At 33.3% G+C, this 16017-nt stretch overlaps 2 long non-coding RNA genes across 2 annotated transcripts; one reads left to right on the plus strand and one right to left on the minus strand.

The window, feature by feature from the left end:
• Nucleotides 1-885: 885 nt before the first annotated feature.
• On the minus strand, nt 886-6351 carry LOC143047352 (uncharacterized). The gene is made up of 3 exons (XR_012969518.1): nt 6272-6351; nt 5006-5121; nt 886-3237 (listed from the first exon to the last, which is right to left on the minus strand). It is a non-coding gene; the product is annotated as an uncharacterized LOC143047352 (long non-coding RNA).
• Nucleotides 6352-6691: 340 nt separating this feature from the next.
• On the plus strand, nt 6692-13075 carry LOC143047354 (uncharacterized). Its single transcript, XR_012969520.1, has 4 exons — nt 6692-6961; nt 7916-7958; nt 11162-11236; nt 12543-13075. It is a non-coding gene; the product is annotated as an uncharacterized LOC143047354 (long non-coding RNA).
• Nucleotides 13076-16017: the final 2942 nt, after the last annotated feature.

Here is a 16017-nt window from a genome sequence, read left to right on the forward strand (position 1 = left end):
CAATCTGAAGTTCATTATCAGTTAATCAGCAATCACAATATGGAAATTGATCACGTTTTATTGAAAGATATGTTAATTTGTTTTTGGAACTATCGGTCCTCGATGCTCTTTAACTTTGTACTTGTTTTGGCTTTCGAACTTGTTTTTTTTATCAGAGTGTCACTTATGTGTCTTATGTAGGCGAAACGTGCGTCGGGCATTATAAATTATAAGTCTGGTACCTTTTGGTAGCTATTTTTGTGTGATCTATATCCTGTATGTTCTCTTATTTATTTTATTGTAGTCCTGTCATGTAATGTTGTCATTTAAATGTTATATTTAACATTGCCATAAAAGCGAGAGGTTTTTCTAGCACAAAACCAGGTTCAACCAACCATTTTTTCTTAAAATGTCCTGTATTAAGTCAGGAAAATGACCACTGTTATATTATAGTTCGTGTCTATGTGTGTTGTATTTAAGTGGTGTGTTTCTGTTGTGTCGTTGTTCTCCTCTGATGTTTGATGTGTTTCCCACAGTTTTACTTTGCAACCCAGATTTGTATTTTCCTCAATCGATTTATGAATTTCGAACAGCGGTAAAGTACTGTCGCTTTTATATAAACGGTATGTTGAAAATTAGAAAATAGAGTGGTGCAGTTATAATTATAGAACATATAATTGTCTAGTTCAAGTCTGAAAACTAAGCTTTTGAATTATTATTTTTTTTCAAATTACAGATCATCTATATCGGACCATCGTGTCATAATGGTTGGTAATACTGATAAAAACGGGCATAATCAACAACAAACTACAAACATGTATATACTTCTTAATCTAAATAGTATTAATAAGGTTTTTCAATCTATATATAATCAACTGTGAGAAATCAAAATATCAAAACAACATGATTAAAACAAAAGTCACTAGAAACCACTATGTATATGTATGATAAAATATCGCCTTTGACAATGAGCAAAAGCCTTGCAAGATAGTAAGCTAAACGTCAATACTGTGTCTATTATAATTCACAAGCCAATAGATTTCCATATATCTGTACCCCGGTCAACTCAAGGAGTGTGTGTTGACAATGGCTTTGTTGTAGTATTGTAATTTCAGATTTTAAAGGCAAACATATTTACATAGTGTTACACAGTATTCATAATTTGAAGAACATGGAAAACTGAAAAAGAGATTATGTGAGAAAATTGATAAATCGATTTCTGTTTGCTTGAAATTCCATTCAAGTTATTTCTAGATTATCAAATTAGGGGACGTATAAAACAGCTAGTTCTGCTATATTTGGATCGACATGGTTTAATTTTAACTGCCATTGTGATATTGGTATGTTGGAATGGGATATTAACGCGCATAGAGCGTGATACTATATGTATTCTTTATAGTTCAGTTTATTTAAGAAAACTCAGCGGCAGAAGACTGCGTAACAGGAGCATATTATACACAATATAAATCACAACATATTTCATAATACATACAGTATACATTTTCAAATTATACATCTTCAGAAATAAATCTATGTTAATTGCAATTTTAAATAGACAAGCATCTTTTCTACCTTTTGAATACAGATTGACAGCTTAGGCAGCACATTATTATTGCAATATTTAAGCATACCCAGTACTTTTTTAACATTTGGATATTTTAAATAATATAGAGGCATGAACTTGCCCCTAAAATCTTTAACTTCACAATTGGTACATATACATATATAGTGAGTGGTACACATCCTCAAGATATTATATGTCATCATCTAATTTCAATCCACATTTAAAACGAAAATAACTACGATTTATATCTCCCACACACACTAGTAGACGTCTATTGAAAGTTAGATTGCCTTAATTTGATTTTAATAGGTATGTTTTACACTTGAAAGTGTTTTTTTCTAAAACAGTTGTTGCACAATACATTTATAGTTTCTACAATACTAATTCAAATTCAAATCTTTAATAATGATATTGTAAAAATGGGTTGAAAAAACATCCAAGGGCCATATCACCTATGATAAGTCGAAAGTGTAGATAATATCGGCCTTGTTGGTAATTTTTTGTTATTTGAAAGTTGTCTCGATCATATATAGTTTGATAATAAGGAAATACTTCCAACATTGGTAAACCTTGTCATTTCAAGCAAAGGCAATATATCCAATAAGGAATTGGCTGACGATTTCTGTCATGTTGACTTGTTTGTAAATCTTGTCTTGCTGATTATTATATTTTTATTTAAAGTATTTTTCTCTGAAATATAGTTTCATGAGTTTAGAGTTGTTTCACTTTATAAAAATTTTGATATGAGCTTCACTGATGAGTCTTATGTAGACGAAACGCGCGTCTGGCGTACTAAATTATAAGCCTGGTACCTTTGATAACTAATTACAGAAATTAATTTAAACGAAAAACAGGTAAAAATCTGATGCAAATGCCATTTTGTTTCTTTGTAGAACCTTTTCATATTAAAAGACAAAAATTGCATAAAGCCTAAATTAAAGACATAACATTGAGTGTTGTTGGAAGGTGAGATCATCGGACAATCTACACTGTATTTTATAACCTAGATACAGCGACCTCAATTATAAGAAAACCCACAGTAATATGATTTATAAAATAAACTGGTTAAATTTTCCTTTATTCAAAACATTTGAACGATCTTCTTTAGTCCTGATATTGCTTTGTAATAAGTTTCAACTTTCACTTGATCATAGTACATTCGTTCAACACGAATCGTTTTCTTGATAACCTATTCTCTGTGTGTTATGTTATTGTGAGCTTTAATAACCTTTAAACAATTTACATCAAAGATACGTTCGAGTGCAACTTATTTGTTCCCTCTCTTTTTGCTTCCATCTTTTCCTCCTTTTTGTTTCTTCCCACTTGCTCGGTTTTGATCATTTTGCTTTCTACTCTGCCCTTTCTCGTGCTTCCCTTTTGTACTTGGTCTTTGGTTTTTGGTATGTTCACTTCCGCCATTCTTCTTCCCTTTCTTTTTCATGCTCTTTGCCACGCCCCGGACAACTGCCTTAGCTACGTGTCCCCATACTGCTTCTGCCCCAGGCAATATTAGAGCAGAATTTGTTGAAATCAGTTCTTGTCCTGTCCATACCGAATTAATAAAGTTACCAACATCCCCGAAGACTGCAAGGACCAAAATCAAAGTAACGAACTGATGATGAAACCTCATCGTTATTTGTGTGCTCAGATACGTGTTCTGGTGTAGTGTAGTACTAATGTCTTTCTTTATTATCCTAAAACATACCAAACATATTAGCAAGTTAGTATCAACATAAATGTCATGATCAAATTACTATCACGGTTACACGACGATATATTAATTGGTCATAAATGTTCATTTTCTGTACAGATATGCCCTTTAAATTAAAGTTTAATACTGTTTACTGATCTTTTCACCAACTAATATAAATGATCACATGTGGTATGTTTGATAGCTACGAATTGAAATACATGTATGGGTAGGAGTTTTCGTAAAAAAATCCATAATTTGAATTTGGGTGCATGGACGAAGTTGTTCTGAAACCCCAGACGGACGTGTAGTCTGAGAAACCACCCCTATGTTGAATGTATGTCATACAAGCCTCTGATATAATAAGGATTAATGGATTTGAAATTTGTTCATATAATTTTTCGTACATAAATGACAATGCATCATAAACCTCTAAAGGCTGGTTGGTATAAATATACATGTTAATTCATAATTGACTGATTATGTTTAAAATTGTAATATATTGTATTTCATGTATATGTACCAAGTTGTACTTTAAAATAAAAATATATATCTATAGTATGATGTATACAACTACACTAACAACAATCAGACATGTAAGCCAATTCAGTCGCGGATCCACAAATTTAGGTACAGTCACATGTTATTGAACTTGTTAAATAGTTTTATCATTGTTTATGACAATTTATTAACAGACAATATTTTATTGGCACAAACGCATTTACAATAAATGGTAATGACCGAATGGATAAACAATTTGCAATACATGGTAGTAAAATACAAACAATTATATTATATATAATTATGTGAATAAAATATTAAAGGTATAATAAGGAAAATATATTGCAATAGATTACTTCTTGCATTTAAACAATTTGTTACGAAAGGGGAAGATAATTTTAGTGCCGTATAAGATGTATTATTAAGTATAAGATTTATTTTATTTTTATCGCACAATGTGCATGGTTATATTTTTTACTGTAATTTTGAATATTTTTAATACAAAACTCTCTCTAACACTGGAGTAACCTCTGCAGTGTATCAACATGTGCTGTTCATTTTCAATTTTGCCACTTTTACAGATTTCACAAATTCTTTGATCTCTGGGCACTTTTAAATATCTTCCTCTTTCTATGGCAAGGTTAATATGAACACTAAATCTTAATTTACACAATGATGATCGATCTGATCTATTTTTTAAAGCATCAACATAACCTGCCCGTTCACTCATTTTGTAAACACCCTGGGAAAATGTTAATTTTGGAGATGCTGAAATATTTGCATGTTGTTCCTGAAAACCCTGGTCGATTAGTCTTTGTTTTATAAAACCAAACAGGGGTTAGTATTAAGGTTATCATTTGACAAATACGATAAACCCAAGTTTTGAATAATAATATTTAACCTTTTAACCCATGGGTTGCTTTTTTTTGTAGTATTATATATTTGGTGAACTAAACTTCCTTCTGAAGTGATTAAATGGTCCAAGAATTTAATACAAGAAAACATTATCCTATTTTTCAAAGGCAGTCTTGCAAGTTCGGAACGACATGCACCATTCGAGGCCTTACAGTGTACTCCCAAGATTTCTTTAATAAATTTTACATGCAACTTTTTATAGGCATCACTGTCATGACTGTCTTTAAATGTCGAAATAATCATGTTAATGAATAATAATAATTATTAATATGTTCCATGCATCCATATTTTACTGAGAGGAGGTGCGCCCTAATCTGGTTATTACTTTTATGTGAACAAATAAATATCCGCCTTACCTTCGTTTTGTACACGGCAATTTTTAAGAAGAATTGTGAAAGTCGTTTCTCACAGTTGTATATATATAGCAATATTTACATAAATGATCAATGCTATTTATAGCTACAGGAAAATCCTGAAATATATAAATAGAAAAAATAGGAATACATCAATGACGATTTATAACAAGAATTTTAATTTAACCAAGTGACAAATAATCATGTGAAATTACATGTACAATGAAGTTATACACGTCAAATTAACACTGTGGTGTAATAAAATCGTCGTGTGAATCTTAAAATTATGTATTTCCCAATCGTTTTCTAAATGTTTGAAAATGAATGTGACAGAAGTTTACAAGCGCATAATTTATCATTTGAAAATATTTGACGGACACATAAATAATTAAATATAAAACATATGTTTATACGAATAAATTAGCGCAAGGCAGTACAGTACTGTCAAACACTTGTACATGTTGTAGAGGGGTTAAATCTCGTATTAATATATGGTTCACCTGAGTATACTTTAAAAAATTTATTAGAGAGACAGAACATTAAATGAAATGTACTTGGATATCCATTATATTTAGCTATGATTCAGCTATGGATATAGGAAGATGTGGTATGACTGCCATTTTGATCAAAACATTGCAAAAGTGGACAAATAAAAATAAAAGACTTAAATGACTAAAAGCATAATAAAATTGGATACATGTATATATAATTAATTAATACCTCCTTTTTTAATATATTGTGTATATTATCCCATATGTATTATACTGAAGTGACAGACATTACAATTTGATGTTTGCCCTCCCCCATTTTTCAAAAAATCCGTTTATATTTGGTTTCTAATAATTTCAATTATTTTCACGATTTCCTGTATGAAACGAACATGTAGAATTTTGTACTATAAATAACTTGATTTTGCTATCTACTATTCCAAGTTATCTACCCACAACGGTTATAATATTGGTAATATATTTTATATATACTTCATCCTCTATATTTTCCTACGAAAATTCGAGAAGGAATCCTAGGTCTAATTCAGAAAATATTTGATTTCCTTCTGGTCAGTTGGCACTACTCTTTTTCGCTTTCAATTCGCTTTTGATGCAGTTTGCACTTTTAATGAAGTTTGTCGTCTGTCGACAGAACGGATTTATTTTGCTCAACATGTCTTAACTCTTGTTCCGAGTCTAATATCCGTTTCTCTGAAACAAATGTCCCGAATGTAATTGTCAATGTGCCTAATGATAAGGTACGAGAGTTCACCATAATTACTTTAGGCATAGATCAATTGAAGAAGGTTTACGATTTATTTCTACTGTTTTTGTATACATTTTTTTGTTGTATTCAATATACACGTCGTGTGTTCTCCTATTTTATATAAAATAAAAAATATATACTTAAAACATGCCTATTTCTTCAATGTAACTATGAAGTTTCAACATTGCAATTTCGTCAGTTATTATACTAAATACCGATAGTGTCCCTGTGAATTTTTAAACAAAAAAAAAATCTTTCAAACGTTCGTAAAATGCTATAGAGACAAAACATCCAGTCAAAAATCATATTTACTTATACAAAAAAAAGTGGATATATTTTAAAGGAATTCATTGACATTCACCTGATCTTAAAATTGATACAACTGTGTGAATTCCTGTGCAATCTTTGATATGAAAATCTTATCTGCGACACTGCACATATCTATTTGCCAATTGGAGACCTACATGTATGTTGTGACATACGTGTCTATGATTACTAGTGACACAGATTACCGAATACAACAAAATTATGGTTCGATTTAGAAATATAGCAATTGCTACATTTTTCATATCTACTCTGTTGTCGTGTAGCTGTTCACAGACTAAGCGACTCATAGCCGAACAGTTAGCAGTTGAATCCAGGATGCACCAATTTGAAGTGGAGATACAGAATCTAAAAGCCAAGCTTGCTGAAAAAGACACGCAGGTATATGTATTGAACTACTTTTATTAATACAAGGATTTTAAAGAATGCACATTGTTTTTGCTTTTACTAGATGTATAGATGAATTTGAGTAAGAATGAATAAAGAGGCAGCTTTACGGAGAGGGAGGGGCTCCCCTTTTTTCAGAAAAAAAATTGGTTGATTTTATATGGAATCACTGGAGCATGACTTGAGCGGGCCCCCTCTTAAGCCGTCCGTTGGCCCCGATTTATGAACATTCATAGATCCGCAAGTGTTTACACACGAAGTCCAGCGTCAAATAAATATATGTATATATATTTTCGAAACGAGAACATGTTGAATGGTCTTTGCTCTCACCATTTACATAATGCCGCATACTTAGCGGAGAAGCTGCCGATACAAACTTTAAAGTCTTTAAAATCCCTACCACGATTCGAACACTAGACCAACCGCACACAATGCAAACACGATAACACGCGACCACCGTGGCTGTTAGCCACGATGATAAATTAAAAATTGGGAGGTTGATTTAGTATACTATGAAAGAGCGAAAATGTATATGGTTAATCGTGAGTATAATGCATCTGGTTTCTATATAACTAGTAGCTAAGCTGGCCTCTGGATACAGGATTTTTGCGCTGTGTTGAAGATCGATACATTGGTCACGTTTGATTTTTTTTGATTTTTTTTTTTACTCTGTGGTCGGGTTGCTGTCTCTTTGACAAACTATCAAAGTAAATCGAACTAAGTTTGCTCGATTAATAATTTAAAAAAAAGTAAATTCATGTCTGACCACAATACAAAATGAAAAAAAATGAATTTATGAATAGAAAACTAACGATTTGGTATAAAGAAACCACGCTCAACTTCTCCATGGAAAGCATTAATCTCTATTCTTTTATTTCATAGCCGAGATACTCAATACTTTTCTGGTAAAATCATTTATTTCATATAATAATTATACTCTTTTTTCAGGTGGCAAGCTTATCCTCGGAAGTTTCGCTATTGCAATCCCAAGGTAAATGTTAGTAGTTGAAATAGCAAAAATTGCTAGCGACTGGCCGTACCATGTATATTTAAATCTATCTTGTTTCCATGGACGTTCGTGTCCTCATTATGTTGGCAAAAAATACATAGATTGCTCGATCGCACCACGCTCACCGCGATCTAAAATAAATTTCGATCGTGGTGAGGTCGCGGTATGAGCGGCATGAAAATGTAAATTTTCGTTGCTTTCACGATGCTACTACGTCCTCTCTACGCTTCTACAAAGATCCCGCTACGATTATACCACGTTCTCAACGCGCTTATTCTGCGACCTCACAACGCTTATCAAGATCTTTCTACGCTCTTCACGTTCTCACTACGACCATACCACGAGTTATCCGATTGCAACACGATCTTACTGCGATTATTACACGTTCTTACCACGATTATACTACGTTCATAGCGCGATCTTACTACGTTCTCAGCAATAACGTCAACATCGTGTTACATATCAATACAGTTCAATTCCTTCTATTTCTGATTAAATCGTAGATTTCTCGGAAACAATACAGTCATGCCACCAACATCTACCAGAACACGTGGGCATGGTGGTAGGAGTTGATGTAGAGGCAGAGGGAGCAAAGTAACGAATCCTGACCAAGCAGAGATGTCGGACCGACCAATCCAACCTAAATTACAACCTATTGCTGGTCCATGAAGCTCAATGACGATATTTTAGTGAACGATAGCAGAGATGACATAGATGTATCAATATATATGTAGGAAGATGTGGTATGAGTGCCAATGAGACAACTCTCCATCCAAGTAACGATTTATAAAAGTAAACCGTTATAGGCCAAGGTACGGCCTTCAACACGGAGCCTTGGCTCACATCAATCAGCACGTTATAAAGGACCCAAAATATTACTAGTGTTAAACCATTTAAACGGGAAAACCAACGGTCTAATCTATATAAAAACAAGAAGCACGGTTGAGCCGTTAGAGCAAATGGATAATTACATTCAAACAAACAAAATCTAGGGAGCTTTTTTATATATTTTATGTGAAAATGACAATGAGAATGATGGTCGTAGTGTGAACGTAGTCAGGTCGTAAGAAGAGCGTGATGAGGACGGCAAGGGCGTGATAGACTCGTACTATGGTCGTGAACAGCGTAGTATAGTCGTAGTGGAAGCGTAGTTGGGTCGCAGTGAGAACGTGATGGTCGTAGTGAGGTCGTGATAACGTCGCTGTGCGATCGTAGCGCAGTCTCTCCGAATAGAATCACGCTTTCGCTACGCTCTCGCTACGATTGTACAGCGACCTTGCCGATCTTACTACGATCTTAGTGCGCTCTCACTACGCTTCTACTACGACCTGATTTCGCCACGACCGCACCACGATTGTTTTGAACATGTTCAAAGTTGGCCACGCTCTTCACGATCTTGAAGACCTCACCACGACCGTGATACGACCTTACTGCGATCTACACGATCGCACTACGATCATCAAAATTTGCATTTTTTTCACAGATCGTAGTGCGATCGTGGCCTAGTGGGACTAGGGTATTAACAATATGATTAACGTAAGAAAGTTCGCTACTCAGTTTCAAAATAACAAGCTTTTCAAAACACTAGTACATATTGATAGGGGATTAATAGAGGAACTAAAAAAGCAAAAAATAAAATAATATATACCTGTTGTAGGTCTATGTGCTTGTTTTCGAGATATTAGCCATTGAAATTTTGGCTGGAAAACGTTCTCTCTTGATTTTTCATAGCTTTATTATTGACAGTTTTAAGTTATCAATTAAGAATTGAATGCTTCTTTTTGTAACTTCATTGGGGAGTAAAAGCGTTGACCGAATTACATTAAAATTTGTATGAAGCGCGGTCAACGCTTTTACAAACCTATGAAGTTACAAAAAGAAGCATTCAATACTTATAATTACATTTTTCAGCTATGATCATGAAAACACTTTTTTTTTTCAAGCTTTTATTTAATTTACCTGTGCACTTTATTGTGGGACCTCGTGTCATCATAAATGATAAATGTTGTTGTGTAATGAAGTTGCTTAAGGATTAACGCGAGATTACAGAGTAGCCAATCAGAAATTACATTGTTGTAATCACGTACATGTACATGTATTATAATGAAAAATACATCTAATTTAATGATAAACTATTAAAAATAACAAAGATTTTATAAGACTTTTACAGATGGCTTAAAATTCATCATGTAAAAGATTTATAAAAAAGAAAAATGTGGGTCAATGCAGTTGCGGATCCAGAAATTTTCATTAGTGGAGGCCCACTGGCTGCCTAAGAGGGGACCTAATCTCGTCACGCTTCAGTGATTCCCTATATAAGCAACCAAATTTTTTTCTTAAAAAAGGGGGCCTAAATCCGCCTCCGCAATGGGCAATTTTTTTAAGGCATTCAAAAAGATAAAATTACAGGATTTTTTAAGGCATTGAAATAGATAAAACCAGAGGATTCCGAAAATCTGACCAAAGTTCCAAAACACGACAAGCGAACATCCAAATTGATATTGCATTGGGGACTTAACAGTGATAATGAGGTCGATCTTTCGTATAGATCTTGTAACATACATGTAACGGAGACAAAACTACTGAGCAGTGTATACATACATGTAGTTGTAATGCACATGTGTCATTAAAGCTAAGCAATTAAAACATATGTGAGTAATAATAGCTACTGCTACTAATAGTCTGGAAAACGAATTTGATAGTTTTCCCGGTCGAATTGTTTTACATTTTGTGATTTTGGGGCATTTTATAGCTGACTATGCGGTTTTGAGTTTTGCTCTTTGTTGAAGGGTTTATGGTGACCTATAATTGTTAATCTCTGTGTCATTTGGTCTCCTGTGTAGAGTTGTCTCATTAGCAATGACCTTTTTTTTTATATATTTGATGCATCTATTGTTAAATTATCTTTAAATAATAAGTAATATCAAACAACATGAACATCGCATGTCCAAGTTTGAACTGTTATTGCCAGTTAACTAGATTTGTGCTGCAAAATTATAAATGATAATTATTTTATAAGCGCAACATTTTTTGTTTCTGCTTGAACTTCAAAAGAGTCTAACAGACTAGACAAAATGGACAAACACACAAAAAAATCAGAAAATACTATTAGGTCAACATAAATAATGGCAATCGTCCGAAAGTAGGATTCGCTTTAAAGATCTGAATCAACATTTATTTTACAGCAGGTATTAATGGGCCAACTTATATCAGATGGGGAAGAACAGATTGTACAGGAGATGCCGTACTAGTCTATAAAGGTATCTACATCTTTTATCACTTTGCCCAGTATTTTATTTGATAAAAACCCATTAGAATTTAGCCAATTATGGTTGAAAGCACGAGTTGTGTTGTTTCCATATGCAAAATTCTAATAATGACAATGCTGAAAAAGGATCATGAAAAATGAGGAATTATATTTGATGCACAGAACAGTAATAATTCAAAACTACATGTATGTTAAAGTATAGTGAAAAATGACGGACGGGACAGGGTGTACACATTAGAGAATAATTGACCAAATATACAGAAAAAATGGGCCAAAATATAAAGAATAGAGAAAAACAGGGCAAACAACAAGGGCTAGGGAATAATGGGTCAAAAATAAAAACATAGATAAAATCAGGGCAAAGAAGGGAACAGAGAATAAAGGGCTAAGTCTACAGAAAAATGGGCAAAGAAAAGAATTGAGAAAATAAGGGTAAACAAAAAGAATAATTGGTCAAGTCTACAGAAAAAGTCAGAGTACACAAAAAAGAGAAAAATGGGGCCATCAATTTTAAAGAATAGAGAAAAATGACATTAAAAATTAAAGAACACTGAAATGAAGGACCCCGATCCAGATCTTGATAAATTAAGAGGAGGATGCAGTTAAAAAACGGCAAAATTATTTTATATTTCTTCATATGTGACGTTTACATTTTACATGTTTTATGACGTCGAACATACGAAGCAAATTAAAATGCATGTGGTTTTTAAATTTGATAGATGCTTTTTGTGTTTTCTGTTAAATATTGGTTTGTTTTGAGATTGTGACACAGTGATGACTTCTGTACCCATATTTTGACTCTTTTACCTATTATGTCTGTTGTGTTCACGCATCGATGTAAATATAATGGAATTTGATGTGACTGTCATACAAGTGAGAGGTTTAGAGCTATAAAACCAGGTTTAATAAACCATTTTCTACATTTGAAAATGCCTGTACCAATTCATGAATAGGATAGTTGTTGTCCATTAGTTTGATGTGTTTTATCATATGATTTTGCCATTTGGTCAGGGACTTTCCGTTTTGAATTTTCCTCGGAGTTCAGTATTTTTGTGATTTTACTTTTTACGAAAACGGAGAATACTTAAGCGGAGAAATATCAATTATTTTGTAATTCAACGTCATTAACATACCGATATTGACCTAGATTTGCATAGTACTTTTTATGTTTACAAGCATTCAAGTTAAGGCAAAACAGTCAGAGTAATATAATAATCCCCCTTAAATAAAAATTAAATTAAAGGTATAACACGTACCGAGTCATTTTTAAATATTCATAAAGATAAATTCATTTTAAGGAGCTGTCGCTGGTAAGCACTACTCACTTGGTGGATCTGGTGCCAATATGTTATGCCTTCCAAATGACCCAGAATGGAACCACTATGCCGATGGAGGCAATGGCCTAACGGGGAAAATATACGGAGTGGAAATGGATGTTCTAAACAACCATCAAGATTTTGGAACTTCTAAACTTAACAAAGACCTGCCATGCGCTGTTTGTAAAACTCCCGGGAAATCATCAGTTTTGATGATACCAGGCAAAAAGACGTGCTATGGTGGTTGGAGCAAAGAATTTTCTGGCTATTTGGTGGCACAGGCTAGTGAAGCTGGTCGATCGCCAACCGAATATATATGCGTAGATGAAAATATGGAATCTGTTCCTGGCGGCGACGCAGACGATAATGAGGGCGTTGTTTATCCGGTAGAAATCGGAAGCTGCAAAACGTTATCTTGTCCTCCATATGTCGAAGGACGAGAATTGACATGCGTGGTATGCTCGCAATAGAAAACAACAATACGAAATGAATCAATAAATATTTTCCTAACTTTATAGTCTAGGTGTGTATTGATTTTCTTCCGATTGCTGGTTTAAACATGAGAAGTTTCATTTTGCGTCAATAAGACAGCAACCTAAAGACAAAGGACACAAGGCAAAAATAAAAATGACAAAATACTATTTCCGATGTGGAATTGCACATAAAAATGCTACTTGAATGATCAATCTAGATCCATGCACAGGACATTTCAATTATTTAGCCAAGTTTCTAAGTCGAAATCATTCCGTCAAAAGAATGTACAGCCGCCATCGATACCGAACTTGATTTTACCGGATTTGTGATATGAAGGGTTGCACGTGTGGAGCAAAGCAGCTTTACCTTTCGAAGCACAGAGGTTCACCCAGGATTATTGTGGGGTATATTTTTGCTTAGTTTTTTTTTAATCTGCGTAGTGTTTTTTCTGCTCGTCTTTTAGATAAAACTTGAAGACGAAAGGCGCGTCTGGCGTATTAAATTATAATCCTGGTACCTTTGATAAATATTTACACCACTAGGTCGATGCAACTGCTGGTGGAAGTTTCGTCCCTGAGGGTATCACAACCCAGTAGTCAGCACTTCGGTGTTGACATGAATGTCAATTATGTGATTATTTTCATATAGTTTTATTGTTGATATTCACCCCATATGTATCTAGTGTTAAATTAGGTATTTACAGTCGGAAACCAGGTTGAAATAGAACAAAAGAATCGAAGCTCTTTGTAAGAGAAGGCGATAAATGTTTACTGTATTGTTTACTATAGTGACAAAATTTTTAAAAGTTAATAGAAACAAACAAAATTGCAATTTTCTTCTCAATTACGGGTGTTTTATTTTAAATACACCATTTGCATAAGTTTTCAATTTATCTAGTTCATAGTTAAGCAGAACAATTAGATATCAAGTCGACGACATGGGTATCTTTCAAGTTGGATGACAAAAATGCATAACCTCCGATTTTTTAGAAAAAAATTACCACGGATTGAAACCATATTACTTCAGTAATTTTCGTGTCTGCCCTTCCATTATGTGACTGAAAGAAAAAAAATCCAAAAATGGGTAACAATTGTATCGAAAAGAGAAAATGGAGTGCACCGTTTTATGTTAGGGCGTGTTTGAGTTGAGTATTTTGTCTTGATATCGTACAAAGCAAGAATATTTCATATATCGTCTCGCTTCAAATTCTATCATTTTTTACGTTAAAGCTACAGGTTGACGTTATAACACAAAAAAATTACAGTACTAAAAGATGAAATATATAGGTCAAGTGAAATACCTATCAAATGAGTCACAAAAACAGAGAAGGTGTGTTCGAATAGCTATTTTTTTACTGAAAGTACTTGACGACAGTCTTTCAAGTTGGATGATGAAAATGTATATCTTCGAAAAATTCCAATATTTTGTGTGTGATAACTAGAGTTTATAGTCTTCATACACTAAAAAAATATAGTCTGCCCTTCCACGAAATATTTATTTAGATTTTTTTTAAATGTTTATGAATTTTCGAAAATTCCACCTGACAACCGATCAGACAATAGTTTTAAGTTGAATCAATGCAGACAAGATTATTAACTGATGCTCATTAGCTAGTTGATACATTTGTCTTTAAAAATACAACTGACATATAAGGTTCGTAATGGTGCTATATGGATAAATTTATCGGTTTCCAAGAGCAAAATTGGTAGCGCGTCATCCCTACAATGGCTTCCGTTTCTACGATTGTGAAAATGAACTGGCGTAATGGGGAGATAATTTTGACGAAGTAGGATCCTGACTGTTTATATGACAGAACTTTTTTTGTATTCCTAATTATTGGAAAAATGTATATAAAGAAGTAGTATACCTGAAACGACAAAGATATTTTTCATTTACCTGTATATTTCCGGTTTTTGTTAAATATTTCGCGTTGGTGTCTTGCCATGGCTTTGTTTGAACTTGTTTGTTTGCTTGTTGGCCTTGAATGTTTGTCCCTAATATTTTATAAACGACGTATTTGAATTCAGGTATCGCAGATCAAATTAGTCGTTCATAGTGTATTTTTATACGTTTTTTGATTGAGTTAAGCTTTCCAATTGATATATTATCGTGTGTTTTTCTATGTTATGATGTTATACTATTTTTTCAGAAAAAGGGGGAAGGTTTGGTACCTTTCAAACGTTTGATCCCGGTGCAAATAGTTGCACCTGTCCTAAGTCAGGAATCTGATGTACAGCAGTTGTCATTTGTGTATGTTATTTATACGTGTTTCTCGTTTCTCATTTTTTATATAGATTACACCGTTGGTTTTCCCGTTTGAATGGTTTTACACAAATAGTTTTGGGCCCTTTATAGCTTTTCGATGTGAGCATAGGCTCCGTGCTAAAGGCCATACATTGACCTATAATGGTTTACTTTTATTATTGTTATTTGGATGAAGAGTTGCCTCATTGTCACTCTCACCACATCTTCCTTTATCTTTATGTTAAGCCAGATCTTATTGGAAATCGTACTAATACATGTAGCTTTGTTTCGCACTACTTTGTATTGGAGTGTATCGTTGTTACAATGCGGGATATGCGGTTGCAATATACATGTATCAGATGATTCATTAACTTAACAATCATTTGACACATCGAAAAAATGTTTGTTAATTTGTTTCTTTTAATTGACACTTTTCGATAGGTAATAAAATAAAACTCAGCAACTGGATTTTTTTTATCACTTAATAAATCTAATAACTGATTATAGCTTGGCAGATGGTGCACTTAGAGACGAAACGTTTACCTTTTTCTGCATCGTTCCAAAATTAATAAAATCTTTTTCAATCTTTCAAATTAAATTTTACTAGCAAAATGAATAAACTATAATAAGACACGTACATGTACATGATATAACAGAAAGTTAACCTTGGGTTTCGGTGGGATGAATTTTGGAAAATTATCTATATATTATAGAGTTTTGTAGACTTGTTTGTCTTTTT

Source organism: Mytilus galloprovincialis, chromosome 10 (genome assembly GCF_965363235.1).
Source record: "Mytilus galloprovincialis chromosome 10, xbMytGall1.hap1.1, whole genome shotgun sequence".
Classification (NCBI taxonomy): domain Eukaryota; kingdom Metazoa; phylum Mollusca; class Bivalvia; order Mytilida; family Mytilidae; genus Mytilus; species Mytilus galloprovincialis.